General features: G+C 51.5%; 1 protein-coding gene across 1 annotated transcript in view; it reads left to right on the forward strand.

Annotated features, from left to right (window-relative positions):
• The window catches only part of LOC113812135 (trio Rho guanine nucleotide exchange factor), a 416,228-nt gene that overhangs the window by 6,333 nt on the left and 384,895 nt on the right, over positions 1 to 25,000 (forward strand). The window lies entirely within an intron of this gene.

Genomic DNA, 25,000 nt, shown 5'->3' on the forward strand with positions numbered 1-25,000 from the left:
AGGGAAGGGGTAGGGCCCAGGGAATCTGCCACTGCCACAGCTTTAAAGTTAGGGTGAGTCAGAGAGGCTGGTGGCGACGGCGGGTGTGTGTGTTTGTAAGTGTGTGTGTGTGTGTGTGTGCGTGTGTTTTGTTGTATTTCTGTGTGTGTCTGTGTAAGTGTGAACGTAAATGTGTGTCTGTGTAAGTGGGAACGTAAATGTGTGTCTGTGTAAGCGTGAACGTAAATGTGTGTCTGTGTTTTTTGTGCTTTTACGTTGTTTTGTGTTTGCATTTGTGAATTAACGTGCGTGTGTCACGACAATGCGTTTGCACTCCTCTCTCTCTCTCTCTCTCTCTCTCTCTCTCTCTCTCTCTCTCTCTCTCTCTCTCTCTCTCTCTCTCTCTCTCTCATCTCTCTCTCTCTCTCTCTCTCTCTCTCTCTCTCTCTCTCTGCATGCCTCGTGATATTTCCTGACCCGCTTCCTTTTTACCAATTCTAGATACTCTTTCCGTGAATCTCTCTTCCTTTTTTTGCTTGTGTGTGTGTTCTTTTTTCCGTTTGCGTCTGCTGCCCTCGGTGTTCAGCTGACAGTCAGTCGCCTCCGAATCGGACGGCGGGGCCATGATGTCGAGCGCGTGGGCGGCGACAGCTGACGGAGGGCGACAACGAACTGAAAAGAATGATGGCGGGTTTCCGAGTCACGTGAGAGGCATTTCTGGGCCGCCGGGGTCACTGCATTGTTTATTGTTCGGCGTTTCGCGTGTGTGTGAAAGAGAGGGAGGGAGGGAAAGAAAGAAAGAAAGAAAGAACGAGTATTAGAGAGAATGGTTATTAGAGAGAGGTAGAAAGAGGTAGAAAGAGAGAGAGTGGGATAGAGAGAGAGAGAGAGGGGGTAGAGAGAGAGAAGGGGGTAGAGAGATAGAGAGGGGGTAGAGAGAGAGGGGGTAGAGAGAGAGAGAGATGGGGGGTGGAGAGAGAGAGAGAGGGGGGGTAGAGAGAGAGAGAGATGGGGGGTAGAGAGAGAGAGAGGGGGGGTAGAGAGAGAGAGAGAGAGAGAGGAGAGGTGAGAGAGAGAGAGAGAGAGAGAGAGAGAGAGAGAGAGAGAGAGAGAGAGAGGGGGGGGGGGGGTAGGAGGTTCTTAGAGAGAATGAGATTGATCATTAGAGCGAATTTTTTTCCACCTGTACATCGGTATATATGTATCTGCCCGCGGAACCTTTCGAATTAATTCCCAGTTCACCACATTGATTGCCACCCACCGACCCCTCCTCCTCGCCTAATTCGTTTGTTTATTCGCGCATCGGGGAACGGGGGGCGGTTTGCGAGCGGCCCGATCCATAACCATGCCCAGGCCTTGCTCTAATGCCCCGTCGATACCGCGGCATTGGCACTCTCGCGACAAAAGTGCCTGAGCTACTGGGGAAGCGTCGTCGTGTGGAGAAGAGGCGAGAGGTCGGCGGTGGGGGGGGGGGGGAGCTCCTTTCTCGAGGGTGTTCGTGTGTCCGTGCGTGCGTGCGTGCGTGCGTGCGTCCCTCTCTCACCTGTCCGGTCCCCGAGTGCTTCGGTGTTCTCCTTTATGAACACAACAACGCGAGGCTATCTTTAGAGGCGGGTGACGCACGGGCTTCCGAGGGCGCACGTGGTGGCAGCGCGCGCACGCTCGCCCCTGCTTGTTGAGAGGCAGCTGATTCTGTGTGTGTGTGTGAGGTGGAGTGAATGAGGAGGGTGGGTGGGAGGGTTGGTGTGGGTGGGTGTGAGGGAGAGGGCATGAGGAGGGTTGGTGTGTGTGTGTGTGTGTGTGTGTGTGTGTGTGTGTGTGTGTGTGTGTGTGTGTGTGTGTGTGTGTGTGTGTGTGTGTGTGGATGGATGGGTGGGGTTTGGGGGTGTGGGTGGGTGGAAGGGTTGGACGTGGGTAGAGGGGTGGGCGAGTGGGTGAGTGAGTGAGCGCATGTGAGTCAGTGAATTTCCTTTGCGTTGCATATTGTATTGTGCTGCCCTGTACTATTTTTCCATTGTATTATATACGCGCACCGTTTAGTGCCTGCAAATGAAAAATCGACAACTCAGAGGTTTTCTCCGTCGTAAATCAGGCTCACCGTCGCGTCTGTGTGTTGATAGCAGCTGTCGGTATTATTTTGTGGCCTCATTTTTTAAGGCATTTCCGACCAAATATGTAAGAGCATCAGCAGAATATCTCGGTTGCCGCGCATCTGCAAAAGGTTCTAAGTCGGTATCTTCCCTCCGTCCTTCGATGAACGATCCGAAGAATGACAGTAGACGGTAATTTTTTTTTCTTTGGGCATTACAGTAAACCTTTGCCGAATGTGTAGTGGCTAATAATGAGCCAAAAATCAAGCAAATAATGTTTGCCCAATAGATATACATATGTATATATACATGTGCACACACACACATATATATGCGTGTGTGTGCGTGTGCGTGTGTGAGTGAGCAAGGCCGCCAGCGAGCCCGGGAGCCCAGCAGAAACCGAGAGAGAAAGAAAGGCGTGAGTGAGGGGGGGGGGCATCAGGCGATAATCCCCGTGGAACTACCTCTTCCGCCGCCGCCCGACTCGTGTCCTCTCCAAGGCCGACTCGAGATGGCTGTCTCGCGCTCGGGATTGGGCCTCTGTGGGTGACTCTGTGGGCCGAGGGACGTCTGCGGCTCTTAGGTGCGGGGGATCTGCCAACTTGGAGGGGCTTCGACGCAAGTCATAAGTCACGTTACTAGGAGTTGTAGCTGGAGGTGGAGCCAGCAAGTCATAAGTCACGTTATTAGGAGTTGTAGCTAGAGATGGAGCCACAGTCAGAAAAATAACGAAATAGTGATTTTTTTTCTTTTTGTTCATTGAGATGCATTTTATTTCTTCTTTCAGTCTTGTCTGTTCTGTAGTGTAACTATTTTTTCCAGTTTGCTTGATAGTGCGGTCATGTTATAGCATCTGAATGTTTTATTTTGGTTGATAGGGAGATAAATCGGTTGACAGTTGAAAGAAAGAGAGTGAGAGAGAGAGAGAGATAGAGAGAGAGAGAGAGAGAGAGAGAGAGAGAGAGAGAGAGAGAGAGAGAGAGAGAGAGAGAGAGAGAGAGAGAGAGAGAGAGAGAGAGAGTGTGCGTGTGTGCGCGAATGTGTATGAACTCAGCACAAGTACATACAGTGTGTATATCCAAAATGTGTAAGTGTGTATGTGTGTTTATGTTTACTTTCCAGCCCGCACGTATTAATAGTAACAGAGTTCGGCAAGGCGGCTTATCCCGGGCATTCCACCTTTAAGTGTCGAGGTCACGGTAAAAACGTTTGTTGCTCGCCCGGGGGGGGGGGGGGGGGGAGGGTTGGGGGGGGGGGGGACGGAGGGGTGGGGGGGTTCAGTGACTCACGCTTGTTCTTATTTTTTTTTTTTTTTTCTTGATCAGACTTTCCCTTTACGTTTTCATTCTTTCGTGTGTCTTGGAGGCGAGAGAGAGAGAGAGAGAGAGAGAGAGAGAGAGAGAGAGAGAGAGAGAGAGAGAGAGAGAGAGAGAGAGAGAGAGAGAGAGAGAGAGAGAGAGAGAGAGAGAGAGAGAGAGAGAGAGAGAGAGAGAGAGAGAGAGAGAGAGAGAGAGAGAGAGAGAGAGAGAGAGAGAGAGAGGCGGAGGAAGGGAAATAGGTAGGGAGAAGGGAATCGGAAGAAGAGAGAGAGGTCGGGGAAAGAGGAAAAGGAGAGAGATGAAGAAGATGGCGATAAATGGAAATATATTTTAGAATGAAAGGAATAATAGAAATGCAGTATGGGCATGGAAAAAAGATAAGAATAAAGATGTAGAATTAGACATAGATATAGATAGATAGATAGATAGATAGATAGATATAGATAGATAGATAAAGAACGCTCTGAAAAGGCTACTGCCACTGGGACGCGTCTGGCAGAATGCTTCATTTTGCATTCTTCAAAACTTCTCCCTTTTTTCGTCTCTCCCTCTCCATCTCTTTCCTCCTCCTCCTCCTCCTCGTCTATTTTTTTTCTTTTCTTTTTTTTCGAGCCATTCCGTTTTTCTTTTTCTTTTTTTTCTGTTTTAGATTCTCGGCTTTCAATGCCTTTTGTTTCATCTTTATTTTTTTTTTTCTTCGTGTCTCTCTTGATTTTGCGAGGGATGATGATGACGATGAAGATGATGGTGATGGTGATGGTGATGATGATGATGGTGATGATGATGATGATGGTGGTGGTGATGGTGATGATGATGATGATGGTGGTGGTGGTGATGGTGATGATGTTGGTGATGATGATGATGGTGATGATGGTAATAATGATGATGATGATGGTAATAATGATGATGATGATGATGTTGATGTTGATGTTGATGTTGATCTGACGGGGAGAGGGAGAGACGACGCCTCAGGGGGCCCCCGGGGATACGCGATATATATATATATATATATATATATATATATATATATATATATATATATATATATATATATATATATATATTTGTGTGTGTGTGTGTGTGTGTGTGTGTGTGTGTGTGTGTGTGTGTGTGTGTGTGTGCGTTCGTGTGTGTGTGAGTGTGTGTGTGTGCTTTCATGTGTTCGTGTGTGTGTGTGTGCAGGAGAATGAAATAGGAGGATGGGGGTGGGGGGTGGGGGCTGAAATTAAAGAAGTTAGTTGAATTGGGTGTAAGTTGGAAGTGCCGGAAGTAATGGAAGTGTTATGGGTGACGGGAGTGAAGAAGAGGATCGGATTTATGAAGGAAGAAGGAGGGGTGGGATGGACGGGGGAGGGGGGAGGGGGATGGAGGTGGAGGAGATAGAGGTCATGATGGAGGTAGCGGTGGAGGTGGGGATAATGATGGAGATGGTAATGGAGATCGAGATGGAGAAGTAGAAGGAGATGGAGAGGAAGATGGAGAGGAAGATAGCGATGGGGAAGCAGAAGGAAATGGACAAGAAGAAATTGGAGGAGATGGCGATGGAAAAAAAAGAAAACGCAGAAACAAGAAGAAAAGGGAAGGAGGAAGAAGAGTAGGAAGAGGTTCAAGGAGTGTGTCTTTGGGCTCGACGGAGTAGAGAAGGAGCTCGAGAGGGATCCGAGGGAGCCGCTTAACCCCCCACCCCCCCTCGTCCCCCCTTCCCTCCCCAGCGCCGACGACAGGGCTTCCGTGGCGGCGCAGGATGGCCCGGCGGAGGAGGAGGAGGAGAAGGAGGAGGACGAGGTCGAGGCTCGTTGGTCGTGCACGGGCTTGGGTTATGGGCGGGGCGGGAAGCAAGGGCGGTGAATGCAACGATGATGTTAAACGACAATAACAACAGAAACGAAAAGAGACGCAGCAACAATAACAACAGTAACAACAACGACAACAGAAACAGAAACGAAAAGACACACGGCAACAATATCAACAACAACGACGACGACGACGACGACAACAACAACAACAACAACAACAACAACAACAACAACAACAACAACAACAACAACAACAACAACAACAACAACAACAGAAACAGAAACAGAAACGAAAAGAGAGCGACAAAAAATGAAAATAGAAAAACCGGAACCACGACAAAAAACGACAACATTTTTTTTTTTTTTTATGCGACCGCGTCCGATATTTGAATGATGGAGGTTCGGCTCCATTAGCTCCACATTGTTATATTTTGAGTGACGGACGTGTGGACGTGATCGGAGTGTGTGTGGGGGGGTGAGGGTGGGGGGGTGGGTGGGGGTGGGAGTGGGGGTGGGGGTGGTTGGGTGTGGGTGGACTTGGATTGAGTGTTTGTATGTGTGTGGGAGGGGTGGGTGGGTGTATGTGTGTGTTTGTAAGTGTGTGTGTGCGTGTGTGTGTGTGTGTGTGTGTGTGTGTGTGTGTGTGTGTGTGTGTGTGTGTGTGTGTGTGTGTGTTTGTTTGTGTTTGTGAGTGTGTTGGGGTATTTTTACGTGTGTATTTTCCTATGTGTACGTATTTATTTGTGCGTCTGTGTTTGTCTGTGTATCCGTTTGCACGTGCGTGTGTTGACCTAAGGTGGCGCTGATTGTCTTGTGTTGTTGTTGGCCGGGCTTCGGGCGCCGAGGAGGTGCCTGGGCCCTTCGCTGCGCCTCCTCCTGCGGTTCTCCGTTATTATTTTCTCGTTCCTCCCTTCTCCTCATATTCTCAATTATGCTGCCGCCTTCTATCATTTTCATTTCTCTTGGTCAGCTTTCTATTCTTCTTCCTCCACCTCTACCTACTCCTCTTCCTCCTTTTCCTTCTTCTCCTCGTACTACTCCTACTACTCCATCTACTCCTCTTCCTCCTCTATCACCATCTCCTCCTCCTCCTCCATCACCTACTTCTCTTCCACCTCCACTCCTCTTCACCCCCTCTTCTCCACATCCATCCCCTCCACCTCTTCACCGCCCCCCCCCCTTAAATCAACCCCCTACACTTCACACTCTTAAATGCTCCGTCTCCTTGTGCCACCGACGCCTTTTCCTGATGACAGCGGGCAGGGACATCACCAGGTGAACATCTCTCTCCTCTCTCTCATCTCCTCTCTTCTCTCTTCTCTCTTCTCTCTTCTCTTCTCTTCTTCTTCTTCTTCTTCTTCTTCTTCTTCTTCTTCTTCTCTTCTCTCCTCTCCTCTCCTCTCCTCTCCTCTCCTCTCCTCTCCTCTCCTCTCCTCTTCTCTCCTCTTCTCTCCTCTTCTCTCTCTCTCTCTCTCTCTCTCTCTCTCTTTCTCTTCTCTTCTTCTTCTTCTTCTCTTCTCTTCTTCTTCTCTTCTCTTCTCTTTTTCTTTCTCTTCTCTTCTCTTTCTCTCTTCTCTTCTCTTCTCTTCTCTTTTCTTTTCTTCTCTTCTCTTCTCTTCTCTTCTCTTCTCCCCCCACTCTCTCTCTCTCTCTCTCTCTCTCTCTCTCTCTCTCTCTCTCTCTCTCTCTCTCTCTCTCTCTCTCTCTCTCTCTCTCTCTCTCCTCCCCTACATTATACTGCACGTCACTGCATGACACGACATGACATCTCTTTGCTCTACCCTGCTTTACTCTGCTTTGGTCTTTTCTGCCCTGCCATACTCTACCTTTCCCTGTCCTGTCTTGCCCTGCCCTGCCCTGCCCTACTCTACCCTCCCATGCCTAGCCCTGCCCTGCCCTGCTCTGCCTTGCCATGCCCTACCTTACCTTACCCCACTCTGCCTTACTTAACCCTACCTTGCCTTACCTTACCCCACTTTGCCTTACTTTACCCTACCTTGCCTTACCGTACCCCACTTTGCCATACTTTACCCTACCTTAGCCTACTTTACCTTACTTTACCCTACCTTGCCTTACCTTACCCTCTCCTCCCTTTCTCCTCGATCCATGTCTCTGTTTCGTCTTTTTTTTTTTACTGCTTTGTCATTTAGATGTATAATTCCGTATTCCAAATCGTGCTTCAGATTATATTAGGAGCATAAAGTTCTGATCGTGGAAGGGACGTCGGCGAAAAGAAAAATTAATACGTTAGGATCTCATTAAATTATAATTTTATGGGATTGCGAAAGAAGGTGCACTTCATCCGGCTGTATCGTCTTCCTCAGAACGTTGAGGAGAGAGGGAGAGAGAGAGAGAGAGAGAGAGAGAGAGAGAGAGAGAGAGAGAGAGAGAGAGAGAGAGAGAGAGAGAGAGAGAGAGAGAGAGAGAGAGAGAGAGAGAGAGGAATAAAGATTAAGAGCGGGAAAAAAACGAGAAATATTTTTTGAAAAATGGTTTCCAACATATACATATCCTCATGACGAATCTTTTTTCTGAGAGAGAGAGAGAAAGAGAAAGAGAAAGAGAAAGAGAAAGAGAAAGAGAAAGAGAAAGAGAAAGAGAAAGAGAAAGAGAAAGGAGAAAGAGAGAGAGAGGGAGAGAGAGAGAGAGAGAGAGAGAGAGAGAGAGAGAGAGAGAGAGAGAGAGAGAGAGAGAGAGAGAGAGAGAGAAAGAGAGAGACAAAAAATTCACGTTTCGATATCGTATATCCTGTAACCCTCCCCCCTTTAATCAGCCTCCACCCCCATTCCCCCTACCCCCCACCCCCTAGTCTGAATGAAGGAGATCGTCGTGGGTAAAATTATCCGATTGAATTCCCTTTCGGCGTCTCCCTCCCTGAAGTGGCTACCCCCCCCCCCTCCCTCCCTCCCTCCCTTTCCTTTCTCCACTCTTCGTAGAAAGAAAAAAAGAATAAATAAGTTATTAACTCGCAAATCCCGATCGTTCTTTTAGCTTGGAAACACCGATTTGGCGGGAAAAATGGGGGCGGGGAGTCGGCGGGGGGGGGGGGGGGGGGGGGGGGGGGTCGAACGCACTTGCCCGCGGCCATAAATCTGCCCGAAATAGCCTGTTGAGTTTGCGTTATGGCTCATTCTGTCTCGTTAGCTCGGATGCACCGAACGCGCACACGAGCTCTTATTTAGACGGACGGACATGCACTCCAGGTCCGTTACGCACGCACGCACGCACTCATGTTTTTTGTATGTATGTTGGTACACGCCACGCACGCGTTCGCTTAGATTTGCGAACACACACACACACACACACACACACACACACACACACACACACACACACACACACACACACACACACACACACACACACACACACACACACACACACACACACCACAACCTCGCGCGCATCCGTTTGTTTTGGGAGTCTCAGCGTGAACCTCTTCCCTAAAACGCCTTCCCGCAGACCTGGCTCAAGCGGTTTCACGTGAGCTTGAAGTGTTTTGTTTTCGGCGCTTTTTGGTCGGGGTTATTTTGCGCTGCGCCGTTCCCCCGAGAGGCTGCGAAGGACGTCCTCGCCCCTCTCTCTCTGCTAACCCCTGTCTCTGCTCTTCGCTCCTCTCGGCTCATTTTTTTTCTATTTTGTTCTGTTCTATTCTATCCTGTGATATCCCTCTTTCCTTCTCTCCTTCCTTCTTTTCCTCTCCATCTCTTCCTCCTTCCCTCGTTCACCTCTTCATCTCTCCCTTCCTCTCTTCCTTCTTTTCTCTTTCCCTTTACCTTTTTACCCCCACACCCATCCCCACTCTCACTGTTACACTCACTCACCGATTCCTGTGCCTCGCACGCAGCTGCCCCACCTCTCGTTCATTCTCTCTCCCTCCCCCTCCCTCTTCCTCTTCCTCTCTCTTTCTCCCGTTCTCTCTCTCTCTCTCTCTCTCTCTCTCTCTCTCTCTCTCTCTTTCTCTCTCTCTCTCTCTCTCTCTCTCTCTCTCTCTCTCTCTCTCTCTCTCTCTCTCTCTCTCTCTCTCTCTCTCTCTCTCTCTTTCTCTCTCTCTCTCTCTCTCCCCCTCCCTCCCTCCCTCCTTTTTTCCCTCTTTACAGTGCCCCATTTCCCTCTTTTCCCTTTTACCCCCTCTTTACTATACCCCCATTTTACTCTTTTTTTCCTTTTACTCCCTCTTCATTATACCCGAAATTCGACGAGAGAGAGGTGCTGGTTGAGAGGTTGACGACGGTTGACTGATTGCAATAGAGTCCAAATTACCTCGCCGTGTTTCAATTCATTTATCATCTGCAAGCGGCCATCGGTTCATCAGCTGGTCATCGTCACCAATCTGTCAATCCTGTCATGGATTAATCATCGCCAGCCTGTCACGAGCGGGTCTTCGTCTTGGGGATTTAGAATAAAAAAAAAATGTATAGGGAAAATTTAGATGTGGAATGAGGGGGGGGGGGGGATAGGCTGGTGATTCCGGTCTTTTTGTGCGCATTTAGTCGTACTCGCTGCCCATTCATTCGGTTGGGAAGAGGGGAAAGAGGGGAGAAGGAGAAGGAGGAGGGGGAGTCCAGGAAAGAGGAGAAAAGGGAAGGCGAGAGGAGAGAGGAAAGAGAGTGAGTGGGGTGGGAGAGAAGGGGGGATGGGGGAGAGGAATAGAGAGAAGTATATGTAGAGAGAGAGAGAGAGAGAGAGAGAGAGAGAGAGAGAGAGAGAGAGAGAGAGAACGGAGAGGGGGGGTGAGAGAGAAGAGAGAGAGAGAGGGGGAGGGAAGAGAGGTAGTTAGAGAGTGAGAGTGAGAAAGAGAGCAGGAGCCTGGAGTGTGACGTCACAGCTCGGGCGCTTCCCTCTCTCACACAGGAGGACCTTGGGAACGATGAGTCACGGAAACCTCCCTCCCTCTCTCTCTCTCTCCCTCCCTCCCTCTCTCCCTCCCTCTCTCCCTCCCACATTCCCTCTCTCCTTTGATTATCCTCAGGCTGCTTCGGAAGAGAGACAGAGAGAGAGAGGGAGAAGGAGAGAGAGGGGGGGGAGAAGGAGAGGGAGCGGGGGAAAGGTAGAGAGAGAGGGGGAGAGTAAGGTAGAGAGAGAGATAATGAAAGAGAAAGAGGGAGAAAAGGAGAGAGAGAGAGAGAAAGAGAGAGCGGAGATGAAAAAAGAGAGGGAGAGAGTGATTTGAATTATAGCAGAAAGGAAGCGAGATGGAAGAGGGGAGGATTGAAGGAGAGCGAAGGGAAAAGCATCGGAAGGCGGCAAGAAGTTAAACGAAGAAGTCGAGCCGAGGGGAAGAGAAGAGAAGCGAAGAAACGAAAGAGGGAGAAGCGACGGAGGGGGAGAGGAGAGCGAAGAAGCGAGAGGAGGGATGGCGATGGAGTGCTAGGGAGCGAGGGAAACCAGCTGCAGCGGGAGCCACCTAGCGACTGGCTTCCACTCACGAGGTCAGGCTGGCTTCTCACGGGCGGTGTGCGACTGTGCGTGTGCGTGCGCGTGCATGTGTGTATGTAGGTGGGGTGTGTGCGTGCGTGTATACTGTGTATGGCTTGCGTCCATATGTACGTACTTTTATATCTTCCCATATGTTTGCAGCTGCTGATGGCGTGGGGGGAAGGGTAGTAAAGATGCTAATGACTTGAAGATGGTTCTGTGGGAGAGATCCGTTGATGCCCCTGGGGTGTGTAGGTGCCACGGGGTGGCGGGAGAAGAGGGGGAGGAGGAGGTGCCCGCGGGAGGTGCCCGCGGATGCTGGGTGGTGGGGTGTGTGTGGGACGGCCGGGGGGAGGGGGGTTGCCGGGTGTAGACCGAGAGAGAGTGAGTGAGAGAGCCCGTGAACTGCCGTGTAGCAGTTTAGTGTGTGTCTAGACAGTGCTGGCGGGGGACGTGCTAGCGCCGCGCTCCCGCCTTCTGCCCCTCACTGCCTCCGAGGTAACGGTGGGCTTCGTCGTGTGTGCCGGGCTGCTGAGGGCGCCGCAGCCCTCCTGCCGTGGGAAGGGCGAGGCTGAGGGGACGTGGCACCCGCGTTGAAATGAACACCGCGATAGTGCCACCAAGCCTAGATGTTGCTGCTGCCTGGGACGACGAGGTGGTGGTGGCGGTGCCGCCCCTCCTTACGCTGTGTCAGGAAGGTGCCATGCCCAGCCTCTGGCCCTCTGGCTCACCCCGGTGCCCTTGCCTCGAGCCGTATGCCGGACGAAGAGCCCGGTGCCCGTGGCAGCAGCAGCATCGCCGTCAGTGCCAGTGCCACTGCACTCCTGCCTTAGGCGTGAGAGTGACGGTGGCGCCGCCAGGACTACAATAACCGTGTTGGCAGTGTTACATACTCGTTCTGTGGCGTGTTGGCTCTTCGTGCTAAGTGCCCCGTTGAGCTCCGTGCTAGCTCGGAGGTGCCACCCTGGGGGAATGGCGCCCTCCCGAGCACGCCGTCCGGGGGCGGGCGGAGGGAATGGCAGTGCGTGAGTGCTCCGTGTCAGCCGAGTGTCACCGAAAGAACCAGCAGCATGATGTGGCGGGCAGCAGTGACTCGCCACGCCTCAGTGTTTTTGTGTGTTACAAAGTGCAAATCGCCGAATATGGCGTGACGGTTTATCGTGCCGGTTCGGGAGTGTAATCTCCGATGCTATTAATTGCTGCGAACCGTAAGATTCAGCGCCGAGGCAAGACAATGCCACGTGATGCAGGGCCGTGTAATGGTGGCCCGAGACAATAGTACCTCGGGTTACAGTGCCTCATGGCTTTAATACCCTCAATCTGCATTATATATCGCCGTTGGATACCGCCCGGCGCTGCAGATGTAAATAAATAGTTTGTAAAGACAGTGCTGCATGATCTAGTGTCACAGAGAGAGAGAGAGAGAGAGAGAGAGAGAGAGAGAGAGAGAGAGAGAGAGAGAGAGAGAGAGAGAGAGAGAGAGAGAGAGAGAGAGAGAGAGAGAGAGAGAGAGAGAGAGAGAGAGAGAGAGAGAGAGAGAGAGATGGGGCGGTGGCGAAGTAGCGCAGAGGAAAAGAGAGCAGAGAGGTTGAGAGAAATAGAGAGATTCAGAGAGAGAATACAAGGAGCGATGGAGGGGTAGAGGAAAGTTAATGTAAGTGCACACACACACACACACACACACACACACACACACACACACACACACACACACACACACACACACACACACACACACACACACACAGACTCTCACTTACTCACTCACTCACCTACTCACAAGCATTTACCTATGTATCTATCTATATCTACCTCAGTATGTAAAGTAGTATAACGCGAGAGAGAGAGAGAGAGAGAGAGAGAGAGAGAGAGAGAGAGAGAGAGAGAGAGAGAGAGAGAGAGAGAGAGAGAGAGAGAGAGAGAGAGAGAGAGAGAGAGAGATGGAAACGAGAGAGGCGGAGGGAAAGAGGCGAGGCAGTGCCCCAGAGGCGAAGGGCTATGGAGGTGGCATCCGCGGTGGCAGCAGCAGCGCGACACACCACCGCCCGGGAGGTATCGTTCCCCGTAATTACTGTGATCTCTGTTCCCCACCCTCACCCCCGCCCCCTCCTCTTCCCTATTACACCCTCCCTCCACCATCCTTATACTTAATCTCGTCTCTAACTTATCCTCCATCGGCGTCATCCTTATTCTTATCCATTTCTTTTTTTTTCTCCTGGTAAGTTTTCTCGCCTTTGCCCCTCTCCGTCTCTTCCTCAACTTCCTCCTAGATCTCCTCCTCCTCTGCTTCTTCCTCCTCCTCCTCCTTTCCTTATTCTTATTCTTCCTCCTCCACCTCCTCCTCCTCCTCCTCCTCCTCCTCTTTCTCCTTTTCCTCAGGTTTCTCCTTTTCTTCCTCCTCCTCTGCTTATTCTTCCTCCTCCACCTCCTCCTCCTTCTTTTTCTCCCTTTTCTCGGGTTTCTCCTTTTCTTCCTCCCCCTTCCTCTTCTTCGCCTTTCTCCAGTTCTCGCTTCTCCCTCTCCTTCCCGTTTCCATGTCAACGCTGTTATTAAATCGTTAGTCTGCTCCGAGATCTTGTACTTTGTGGTTTGTTGTCGTCGATATGTTTGTCCCGAAGAGGCTTTTCGAGACGTCATGTAACCGCGAGGGAGGGAGGGAGAGGGAGGGAGGGAGGGAGGGAGGGAGGGAGGGAGGGAGGGAGGGAGGATGGGAGAGAGGGAGGGAGGGAGGGAGGAGGGAGGGAGGGAGGGAGGGAGGGGGAGGGAGGGGGAAGAAGAGGGAGGAAGGGAGTTTGGCTGGTTGATGGGGTGGGTGGGTGGGAGATAAAGGTGGAGGTGGAGATGGAGTGGAATGGAGTTGGATGGGATGGCGGTGCAGTAATAAAAGTAAAGGAGGAGGAGGAGGAGGAGGAAACGGAACCGTATGATCGAATCGTATCTCCAGCGACGTGCATGGGGGGTCACGGCGGCACGAGAGAGTAGGGAGCATCGCAGAGGGTGACGCGCCGTAAACAAGAACCCTCTCGCCCGCCCGCGCGCCCGCCCGTAGTGGCCAGCGTCTGAATGAAAGGCAGGGTCATGGATGGAGGAGGAGGAGGAGCAAGGAGGGCGTGGGAGGGAGGGAGGGGGAAAGAAAGAGAGAGAGAGAGAGAGAGAGAGAGAGAGAGAGAGAGAGAGAGAGAGAGAGAGAGAGAGAGAGAGAGAGAGAGAGAAAAAGAAAGAGAGAGGGAGGATGTGGGAATGGGGTGGGGAAGAGGACCGGAGGAGGGAAAGGAGGGAGGGCAGGGAGGGAGGTTGTGGGGAAAGAGAGAGAGAGGGGGGGGAGGGGGTGGTGTGTGTGGGAAAGAGAGGTGGAAAGAGTGGGGAGGCGGGAAGGGGGAGGAGGAGGGCAGGTTTGAGGGAGGGAGGGAGGGGGGGTGGACGTAGTATCGAATTTTGGCTCGTGTGCGATGGAGAGAGTTTTGTGCTGTGCCCTCGGCGGGGTCTTGAGGAGAGGGGGGCGGGGGGATGCTAATCGAGAGCCGTTTAATTGCGTTTTGTTTGTTAACGCTAGTGTGTGTGCAGGTGTGTGTGTGTGTGTGAGTGTGTGAGTGTGTGTGTAGGTGTGAGTTCACAGGCGGTTGTGTGTGTGTGTGTGTGTGTGTGTGTTTATGTGTGTGTGTGTGTGTGTGTGTGTGTGTGTGTGTGTGTGTGTGTGTGTACTTGTGTGTGTGTGTGTGTGTGTGTGTGTGTGTGTGTGTGTGTGTGTGTGTGTGTGTGTGTCCCTGTGTCCCTGTGTGGGTGCACGCGCGCGTGCGAGTGAATGGCCGGGCGTGGATTATTGCCTTGTTAATTACAGCCGCCATGACTGGAGCGGGGAAGATGATGTCGGACGAGTGTCATTGACGCCGAGAGGGCGATCGCGGTGGACTTTTTCTTCAGCCACGGGGGAGGGAGGGGAAGGGGGAGGGGGAGGGGAGGAGGGAGGGGAAGGGGAGAAGGGGAGGGAGGGGAAGGGGAGAAGGGGAGGGGAGATGGGAGGGGGGCAAGGGCTGATCGGGGCAGACAGGATCACGTGTCAAGACGCTGAAACAACGCGGGGAAGGAAAAACCAACGCAAGGGTCTGGTATCTGACTCCTTTCCCTCCTCCTTCCCCCCTCCCTCCCCCATCCCCTTCTCATCTCCACATCCCGTCACCTCTCTCTCTCTCTCTCTCTCTCTCTCTCTCTCTCTCTCTCTCTCTCTCTCTCTCTCTCTCTCTCTCTCTCTCTCTCTCTCTCTCTCTCTCTCTCTCTCTCCTTTTCCCCTATCTCTCTCATCTCCGCCAGGTTCTATTCACATAACAACCGTCGTGTGATCGCAGTTGTAAACATTCCCACCATGGACGGAAACTACGCTGAAACCAGACCGTGCCTACGCCTCCTCCTTCTCCTTCTTCCCCTCCTCTTTCTCCTTCTCCTCTTTCTCCTCCTGCTTCTCCGTCCCCTCCTCCTCCTCTTTCTCCTTCTCCTTCTCCTCATCCTACTCCTTCTCCTCTTTCTCCTCCTTCTCCTTCTCCTTCTCCTCCTCTTTCTCCTCCTCCCTCCTCCTCCTCCAACTCCTCCTCCTCCTCTTCCCCCATCCATCTCCTCCTCCATCTCCCCCTCCCCCTCCATCTCCTTCTCCTCTTCCATCTCCTCATCCTCCATCTTTTCCTCCTCCCTCCCCCATCTCGTCCTCCCTCCATCCTCCTCCTTCTCCTTCCCTCCTTCCTCCCCCCTCCTATCCTTCCCTCTCGTAGTAATCTTCTCACGCAAAGAAAAAACGGGGTTCCCTCTTGGCTTCCGGTACTAAATTATCGAGGAATATGACCGTGTATCCTCAAGGTGCTTGCGACTCTCTCCTTTCTCCGGTTTTCAGTATGTGTGTGTGTGAATGAAAGAGAGAGAGAGAGAGAGAGAGAGAGAGAGAGAGAGAGAGAGAGAGAGAGAGAGAGAGAGAGAAAGTGACAGGCAGACAGACTGACAGACAGACAGACATAATGAGAGAGAGAGAGAGAGACAGACAGACAGACAGACAGACAGACAGACAGACAGAGACAGAGACCGGGATAGAGACAGAGATGCCAGAGACAAAGAGAGAACCTGTATTCGTGTGTGTATGACGTGTCTGATTGCCTGCGGTGCAAAGTGTCTATAGTGCTGTGTCGGTTTCCGTTCCCTGCCCTATTAGCACCGTCGGGAGAATGGCGAGATGCCTCTCTCCCGTAAACGAGGCTGCTTTTGATTCCCGCCTCCTCTGCAGCCGGTGGGAAAGGGGGGGGGGGGGGAAGTTGCTGCTAGATGGGGGCGGGTTTGGATTGTTCAAGAATTTTTTGTTATTTTTTTGTTCAGTTTGATTATTGTTCTCTAGTCTACGGGCTTTGGGAAATGGCACTAAGCCGCTTGTATCGGGTTATGATTATAGCAAGTTGTCTTCGTCCTCCTCTCCTCTTCTCTCCTCTCCTCTGCATCTTTTCGTTCCCATCCTCATCATCGTCTTCTTTCTTCTTCTCTTTACCCTCTTCCGTCCACGGCCTACTTCTCCATCTCTCCCCTTCCTACCTCTCTCTCTCTCTGTCTGTTTGTATGTGCCTGTATGTTTGTCATCTATATGTCTGTCAATCTGTCTATCTGTCTCTACGCCTCTGCCTCTGCCTCCATGTCTGTCTTTGTCATGCAGTTTCTCTATTTTATTCTTGACGATCTGTCGAGGTCACGTCTTAACAGAGTGGAGTTGGCGAGCGAACTGAACAAATGTGTGCTAGTATCGGCATTGGAGCTTTGGTTCAGAGAAAGAAAAAGGAAAGAGCATGGAACACTATTTCTGGGGCAAATAGGTCAGGTTTAGTTCATAGGTAGGGATGGTTAAGTGTCATTTTTATCCCCACTACGATAGTGGATAACGTTTTTTGGCAACATGAGGTGTCTGGAATGAACAAGGAACTGAACTGACTTGACGTGAAAAAAAGGGGAAAAAAATAGCAATGCAAAAAAGGTGGCGCACATACTAAAGATGCATGAACCCTTTTTTGAGTGACATTTGTCCTTATCGAGGAATAACGTGAGAGACACCTCATATTTGCGGTCCATTTCATCAGTGTCTTGACCTTGCGACTTTGCTTTCGAGAGAGGACGAACCGCAAGCTGTACAAATACACGTGTGTGTGTGTGTGTGTGTGTGTGTTTGTGTGTGTGTGTGTGTGTGTGTGTGTGTGTGTGTGTGTGTGTGTGTGTGTGTGTGTGTGTGTGTGTGTGTGTGTAGAGGTGCTGTTTGTTTGTTCGTCCTCTTTTTCTTTCTACTTCTCCCATCCTTTCCGTGAAGACATATCATCACGTGTTCCTCTGCAATCCTTCTTCTCAAACCCTCTCAATATACAAAATGGTCGGTGAGAGATAAATTGTTGGCGCTTTACGACCTGCGTGCCGATCGCCCCTCAGCGCAATGGATGGACGATTCGTGTCCGTTCCTGTCCGTGTTTCGCGGAATCATTTCAATCCGAGAGCGAGGGAATTTACTAGAGAGCGAGAGCGAGTGAATGAGTGAGGGTGAGACTTGAGACTGTGGTAGTGGCTCAGAGTGAGTGAGAGAGAGGTAGCGATTAGAGCAGACTCTACAGAAGGACGAAGCAGAGTGGACAGAGAGAGAGAGCGAGAGCGAGAGCGAGAGAGAGAGAGAGTGAGTGAGTGAGTGAGTGAGTGAGTGAGTGAGAGAGAGAGAAAAAATCTAAGTAGATAGGTACATAGAGATATAGCGGACAGGTACTCGTATTGGTCAGAGAGAAACACAAGGGAATGGTGGGTAATAGGAAGCAGATTGGGGGAAGAGGACGAGGAGATGAATGGCAAGGGGCGGGCGTGACCGTCGCACGTGCGCTTAGACAGGCGGGGGGGGGGGGGGGGGGTATCATTTCCCATTCATCGGTTGGGTGAAAGGCAGCCGTCCTGTGCTGTCTGATGGCTTGTGGGTTGCCACTTTGGCACCCCAAGCCTATCTCTTCCCCTCTGCCTTCGTCTCTTCCCTTCTGTTTCTTCTTCCCCTCTGCCTTCATCTCTTCCCCTCTGCTTCTTCTTCTTCCCCTCTGCCTTCGTCTCTTATCCTCCCCTCCTGTACGTTACCACCCTTTCCATTCCGCTCTGCCCCCTCCTGTTCCCCCCATATCCCCCACCTCTTCCTTTCTCTGCCGCCGCCTCTTCCCCCTCTATCCCCTCCCTTCCTCTCTCCCCATCCCCCATTTCCATTACCCCCTTCCCCCACCTCCTCCCCTCTACCGCCCCCTATTCCCCCATTCTCTCCCCCTCCCCTTCCCCTCTTCTTCCTCTCTCTCATCCCCTTCCCTCTTCTTCCTTTCTCCCTCCCCTTCCCTTCTTCGTCCTCTCTCCCCTCTTCTTCCTCTCTCCCCTCCCCTTCCCCTCTTCTTCCTCTCCCCCTCTTCCCCTCGTTTCCATTACTCCCTCCCCATCCACCCCTTCGGCCTCTGTTAGCCTGGTGCCGGTGCAGTGATGACCGCCACTTACTCTCTGCATTGTCTTCTCGCCGCCGGATATTGCAGGGTGGCTGGCAGGGCTCATTCCACCCCCCGCCCCCCCTCTCTCTCTCTCTCTCTCTCTACCCTCTCCCTTCCCCGTCCTCTTCTTCCCTCTCCCTTCCCCCTTGACTCCCTCTTCCTTCTCTTTTTCCCCTTTCCCTTATCTTTCTCCCCTCACCCTTCCCTTCCTCTCCTCTTCTTTCCCTTCTCCCCTCACCCTTCCCTTTCTACCCTCCCCTTCTCTCCCTCTCCCTTCCCGTCCCCTTCTCCTCTCTCCCTTCTCTTCCTCCCCTCCCTTCCCTTCCCCTTCTTCCCTCTCCCTTCTCCTCTTCCCCTCCCCTTCCCTCCATCCCCCTATTTCCCCTCTTCCCTGTTTGACGCCCAAAGATTAAAGCTGTTTTGCTGCTTTGTCGGGGAGGCCGTTGAGTCTCGGGCAAGTGGGATGGATCTCGGGAAGGCGGGATGGCGCTCCTGGGATGGCGGGATAGGTGTTGCAGGATCGGCTGGGTTAAGGAAAGAAGGAGGAGGATAATGGTCAGCTGTTTGAGGCCTGAGGTAGGAAGGGAGATGGGGGGGGGGGGGAGAGTGTGTGTGTGTGTGTGTGCGTGAGAGAGAGAGAGAGAGAGAGAGAGAGAGAGAGAGAGAGAGAGAGAGAGAGAGAGAGAGAGAGAAAGAGAGAGGGAGAGAGAGAGAGAGAGAGAGAGAGAGAGAGAGAGAGGGAGAGGGGGGGGGGAGGATATAAATAGATAGGTACATAGAGCAGAAGAGGAGATAGAGAAAAAGTGTGAAAGATAGTTAGAAACGTACAAAGAGCAGAAAAGGTGGAAAAGGAGTAGACAAGTAGAGATGCGTAGACGAATTCCGGTCGGTAGGCGAGGAACGAGAGAGAGGCTAAGAGAAAGTGCGAGGGGAAAAAATGGGGAATAAGAAAAAAAAAATTATTTTTTTTTTTTTTTTTTTTTTTTTTTTGGGGTGGGGTGGGGTGGGGTGGGGGAGAGGGAAGGGAAAGGGAGCCGGAGAGAGGATGTTTATTTACAGAGAAACACGAGCGTACCGTTTATTGCGAAGCCGAAGGGAGGGAAAAATCCGAGGCATCTTCCCCCCCCCCCCCCAATATGCGGAGCGTCTTGCTGGGGAGGGTTAATAATTGGCAAATTCTAAGTCGAACGTTGCTAAAGAAGGGGAGAGGGAGAGGGGAGGGGGAGGGAGAGGGGAGAGGGGAGGATGAGGGAGAGGGAAAGGGGACAAGAAGAGAGGGGAGGATTAGGGAGAGGGTGAGGGAAGGGGGACATGGGGAGAGGGGAGGATGAGGAGAGGGAGAGGGGATAAATGGGGAGGGAAAGGGGATAGGGGAGAGGGGAGGATGAGGGAGAGGGGATAAGGGGGAGGGGAGGATGAGGGAGAGGGAGAGGGGATAAAGGGGGAGGAAAGTAGACAAGGGGAGAGGGGAGGATGAGGGAGAGGGAAAGCGAAGAAGACAAAAATATTAAGAGAAAGGGAAGGTGCGAGGATAGGGACGACAGAGTAACTTCATCGTCCAATCATTTCGTCATGTTGAGCTGCCGAGGGGGGTGGGGGTGGAGGGATGGGGGAGAGGGAGACGGCCATTTGTATTTAGGGGGGGGGGGGGCGACGTCAGAACCGCGACGACTGGGACGTGCACGACGGCGCTCGTTCGGGAGACGCGTCGGCTAGCGTGTGCCGGGCGCATAATTTCTGGCTGGTAGACACTGCCCGGCGAGGGCGAGTCGGGTCGGAAGGGGAGGGGTAAGAGGGGCTGGGAGGTGGGGAGGGGGAGGAGGTGGGGAGGGGAGGAGGGAGGGAGGGGACGGGAGGAGGGAGGGAGGGAGAGGACGGAAGGAAGGAGGAAGAGAGGTAAAGGGGGAACGGAGGGGAGAGAGAGAAGGTAGGGGAGAGAGAGAGAGGAGGAGGAGAGAGAGAGGAGGAGGAGAGAGAGAGGAGGAGGAGGAGAAGAGAGAGAGAGAGAGAGAGAGAAGGGAGGGGGAGAGAGAGAGAGAAAGAAAGAAATCAGGAATGGCAGGATAAGACCGAATGGGTAGATAGATAGACACAAGTAGACGAATCCAGTTAATAAAGCACGGAGTAACGAGAGTGAGAGCGAGGAGGGGGGGGGGAGAACGAGCAGCTGTCAAGGGCAGGAGAGACGCAGGAATGGCGGCGGCGGCGGCGGCGGAGGCGACCAAGATGCGGCCGGCGCGAGACGTCTGGTCGTCGCGGAAGGTAATTAGTTGGGAAGGTGGTGACAGGAGGACGGAGGTGAGGAGGAGAAGGGAGGGGGCGGGGACGGTGGTGAGGAGGCGAAGGGAGGGGGAGGGTGAGAAAGGAAGGGGTGGTGGTGGGGGAGGAGAAGGGAAGGGGGAGGGCGGTGGTGAGGAGGTGAAGGGAGGGGGCGGTGGTGATGAAAAGGGAGGGGGCGGTGGTGGTGGTGATGAAAAGGGAGGGGGCGGTGGTGGTGAGGAGAAGGGAAGGGGCGGTGGTGATGAGGTGATGGGAGGGGAGCGGTGGTGATGAAAAGGGAGGGGGCGGTGGTGGTGAGGAGAAGGGAGGGGGCGGTGGTGGTGATGAAAAGGGAGGGGGCGGTGGTGGTGATGAAAAGGGAGGGGGCGGTGGTGGTGATGAAAAGGGAGGGGGCGGTGGTGGTGATGAAAAGGGAGGGGGCGGGGGCGGTGGTGAGGAGAAGAATTGGGAAGGAAGGGGGCGGGGGCGGTGGTGAGGACCCTTTGAGGAGGGTAGGGGGAATGGGGAAGTGGAAGAGGAAGGGGAAGGGGAGTGAGGAGGAGAGGTCTCATCCTGGCTGAGGGGAGCGAAGGGAAGGCAGTGCGTGTGTGTGAGGGTAAGGGTGTGAATGTGTGTGTGTGGGTGGGTGTGTACGTATGCTTGTATGTGAGTGAGAGAGTGCGATAGAGTGCTTGTGCGTGTGTGTGTGTGCTTGCGAGAATATGTGTACGTAAGTATGCGTATGCTATATATCAGTGTATTGGAAGGAGGGGAACGCGCGGTCTCTCGCACGTGCGCGCCCGGAGGCTCTCCTCCTTGTTTTTCTTGGAGGCGGGGAGGCGAGGGCGGAGGCGGGCGGAAGTTTTGACGTGCGAGGAAAGACAGGTTGGAAGGCGTCGAAACGTGTGAAGGTGTGGCGAGAGGAGGACGAGGGTAAAGGGAGGGGAGGGGAGGGGAGGGGAGGGAGGGGAGGGGAGGGAGGGGAAGGGAAGGAACGGGAGAGAGAGAGAGGGGGGGAGAGAAAGAGAAAGAGAGAGAAAGAGATAGAGAGAGAAAGAGATAGAGAGAGAGAAAGAGATAGAGCAAGAGAAAGAGATAGAGGAAGAGAAAGAGAAAGAGCGAGAGAGAGAGAAAGAGTGAGAGAGAGAGAAAGAGCGAGAGAGAGAGAGAAAGAGAGAGAGAAAGAGAAAGAGAGAGAGAGAGAGAGAGAGAGAGAGAGAGAGCGAGAGAAGAGGGTGGGGTGAGGGTAAGGGCGAAAGGGCGAGACGGATAAGGGAAAGGAGATAATAAAGAAAGTGCAGAGATCAAAAGAATTAAAAGGAGAGGACGAAACCAAGAAATTAAAACACAGAAAGACAAACACACAGACGAATACAGACAGCCACAGGAGAGAGGGAGGAAGGGCGCGTGTTTATTCGTGTGTGGGCGGCGTCTACGGGCGTAATTAATAGAGGATGAGCCACACCTGGCCACCACGTGCCGGAAGTTGCGGAGAAAGAGAGGGCGGGGAGAGGGGAAAGGGAAGAAACGGGGGGTAAGGGGACGGGGGAGAGGGGGAGGGAGGGGATGGTGATAAAGAGGGGACACGGTAGGAAGGGAGAGGAGACGGTGAAAACGAGGGGACATGAGGGAGAGAGAAAGAGAGAGATGGTAAAAAAGAGGGGACATGAGAGAGAGAGAGAGAGAGAGAGAGAGAGAGAGAGAGAGAGAGAGAGAGAGAGAGAGAGAGAGAGAGAGAGAGAGAGAGAGAGAGAGAGAGAGAGAGAGAGAATGGTGAAAATGAGAGGGGGTGGGGGCACACGGGGGAGAGAGGGAAGAGAAGGATGCTGAGAAAGAAGGGCCATGACCGAAAGAGAGAAGAAAAGGATGGTGAAAGAGAAGAGAGGAACCCGAGGATAAGAAGGTATGGTGAAAAGGAGGAGACGAGAGAGGGTAAGGAGGGGAGGGGGGGGGAGGGAAAGGGGTACGCAGAACGCCGCCGTCCCTCATTACGGGGTTATATTGGCATTTTTACGAGCTGCCAATGACAGTAGCGGCGATCGGAAGGGGCGATTGCGTATCGGAAATGGCGGAGCGAATGTCGTGGTGAGGTTCCTTCGGGGTGGGGGGAGGGGAGGGGACGGGAGGGGAGGTGTCGGCTGTTTTTTTTTCTCTCTCTCTCTTTTTCTTTTTCTTTCTTTCTTTTTCTTTCTTTCTTTCTATTTATTCTTTTTTCTCTCTTACTTTCTCTTTTTTCTTTCTTTCTCTTTTTTCGTTCTTTCTCTTTTTTCTTTCTTTCTTTCTGACTTTCTCTTTTTTCTTTCTTTCTTTCCTTTTCTTTCTTTCTCTCTGTTTTCTTTACTTTCTTTTTTTTCTTTTCCTTTTTTTCCTTCTCTTTTTCTTCTAAAGGATAATGGAATCGGCCGGGATATGCGCCGGGATATCGTGGCATCGGCGGCGATGTGCGTTGGATAGGTACTCTTCCAAGGGGCAGAAAAGTGCGTCGGAAATGTGAAGAATATTATAAGTATGTGCGTTTCAGGATCGGGTGAAAAGTGGAGAGATTGTGTGACTGGGTAAAGGATTGTGTTGGGAATGCAGTTGCTTGATTGGATAGGCTCGATTGGGAAAAGTCTGTAGGTGATAGAATGGATGAGGATGATGCTGGGAAATCCTTGTGTTCGATTGGATTAACAGTGATTAGAAATGTGTATGACAATTCAGATGCAAGATTGGGTTTAAGAGAAAAAAAACAAGGTGTTGGGAATCCATTTGTAAGATTGGGTAAAGAGTGTGTTGAACGCGCAATTGCACAATTGGATTGCAGCAATGATCTGGAGAATTTGGGATGGCAGTGTTGCAAGGGAGGAGCGGGTGCGAGAGGACCAGGGCGTGTGGCGTCTGTAGAGGCGAGTTTCCTTTGCGCTTCGTAGATGGTCCGGGGCGCAGTCTGAAGCCCTGAGTCTTCAGACCTGAACCACTGGAATCTGAATCTGAACCCCTGATTCTTAAAAGTTGATGCCTTGGATCTGAAACCCTGAATCTTAGAATTGAATCCCCGAATCTGAGTTGAAACCACTGAATCTGATCCCTTGAATCTTTAAAAATAAATACTTGAAACCCTGAATCTGAATGACAACCCCTGCATCTGAACCCCTAAATCTTAGAACTGAATCCCCTGATCTGAGTTTAAACCACTGAATCTGAACCCCAGAATCCAAAGCCCAAAATTTGAACCCCTGAACTGAACCCCTGAGTGAGAGCACCCGCGCGCCCGCCTTTTTGCGCTGCCTTCCGTCGCGCGGCCGGTATATTTAGCGCGCGGAAAAACAAACACAGGGCTCTTGGTCGGCCCCGAGGGTGTCGCTGTTACCTGGTCGCGTCTTGGGTTGTTTCCCTTGCTTTGTTTGTTTGCTTTCGTTTTGATTGGGCTTTTGTTTTCTTGTTGTTTTTGGTCTTTTTTATTTCTTCCTTTTTTTTTGCCATCTCTTCTTCTTCTTCTTCTTCTTCTATTACTACTTTTTCTTTTCTCTTTTCTTTTTTCTCTTCTTTTCTTTTTCTCCTTTTCTTCTTCTTTTTCTCCTTCTTCATCTTTTTCTCTTCTCCTTCTTTTCTTCTTCTATTACTACTTCATTTTCTTCTTCTTTTTCTTCTCTTTCGTATCTTTCTTTTTTTCTTCTTCTTTTCTCCTTTTCGTTGTCTGTTGTTTCTCTTCGTTTTCTCCTTCATCTTTTTCTCGTCCCCGTCTTTTCGTCTCTGTCTTCTTCTTCTTTTCTCTGTCTTCTTCTTTTTCTCTTCGTTTTCTCCTTCTTCTTCTTTATCTTCTCGTCCCCTTCTTCTCTTCTCTTCTTCTATTTCTTCTTCATCTTTATGCTGAAACAATTACACGCCAACTTTTTTGAAAATCCTTCTGCCTCGGAGATTAATTAAAGCGCAGTTAATTATGGCTTGAGAGAGGACAAATAAGTTAAATAGCAAGTTAAATTGGCGATTGGCTCTTTCCAAGATATTTATATTCTTTGCGGTGCGTTTTACTTGGGTCCTTTAGCTCTTGGATTTGTACGTAAATGTTGGTTTTTTTTCGTGTTTGGGATTAGTCTCGTGTATTCTGTCACGTGGTCTTCCTCTGTGGCATTTGCTGAAGTTTGGTCGTTTCTCCCTATTCGTTGTGTGTTTTTATCTCTATTCTTGCTATGCAGTGCAACGATGGGCAGCTATATATGTGTTGATGGGCGCTGTTAGGTTTTAACACTACGTGGATGAAGTATCGTGTTAAAATCGCTCCTTTTATTTCTTCTATCAAGCCCTTGTAGCTGGTTGGGTGTCGCGGTTGCCGAGGGTGTTTGTTGCCCCTGGCTCGAAGGGTTTCCACGCCCTCTTCTCCCAGACAGACAGCCACAGCGGATGGTCGGATACTGGGTGTCGAGGTTTGCGGATGCGGGGGAACAGCGGAGGCTTTCACTTATCCGGGCTTCATTTAACGTGGGAGGATTTTCGAGTTCGGTGTTGTTGTTTTTGTTGTTGTTTGTGCGGTCTGGATAGTTTTTTTTTTTTTCGTGGGATTCGGGTTTCGATTCGATTCATTGGTGGTATTGTCTGAGGAAGGGGTATATGTTAGCCAAAGCTATTTATATTCATAGGTATTGGGAGAGGTT

This window comes from Penaeus vannamei, chromosome 7, assembly GCF_042767895.1.
Source record: "Penaeus vannamei isolate JL-2024 chromosome 7, ASM4276789v1, whole genome shotgun sequence".
Taxonomy (NCBI): domain Eukaryota; kingdom Metazoa; phylum Arthropoda; class Malacostraca; order Decapoda; family Penaeidae; genus Penaeus; species Penaeus vannamei.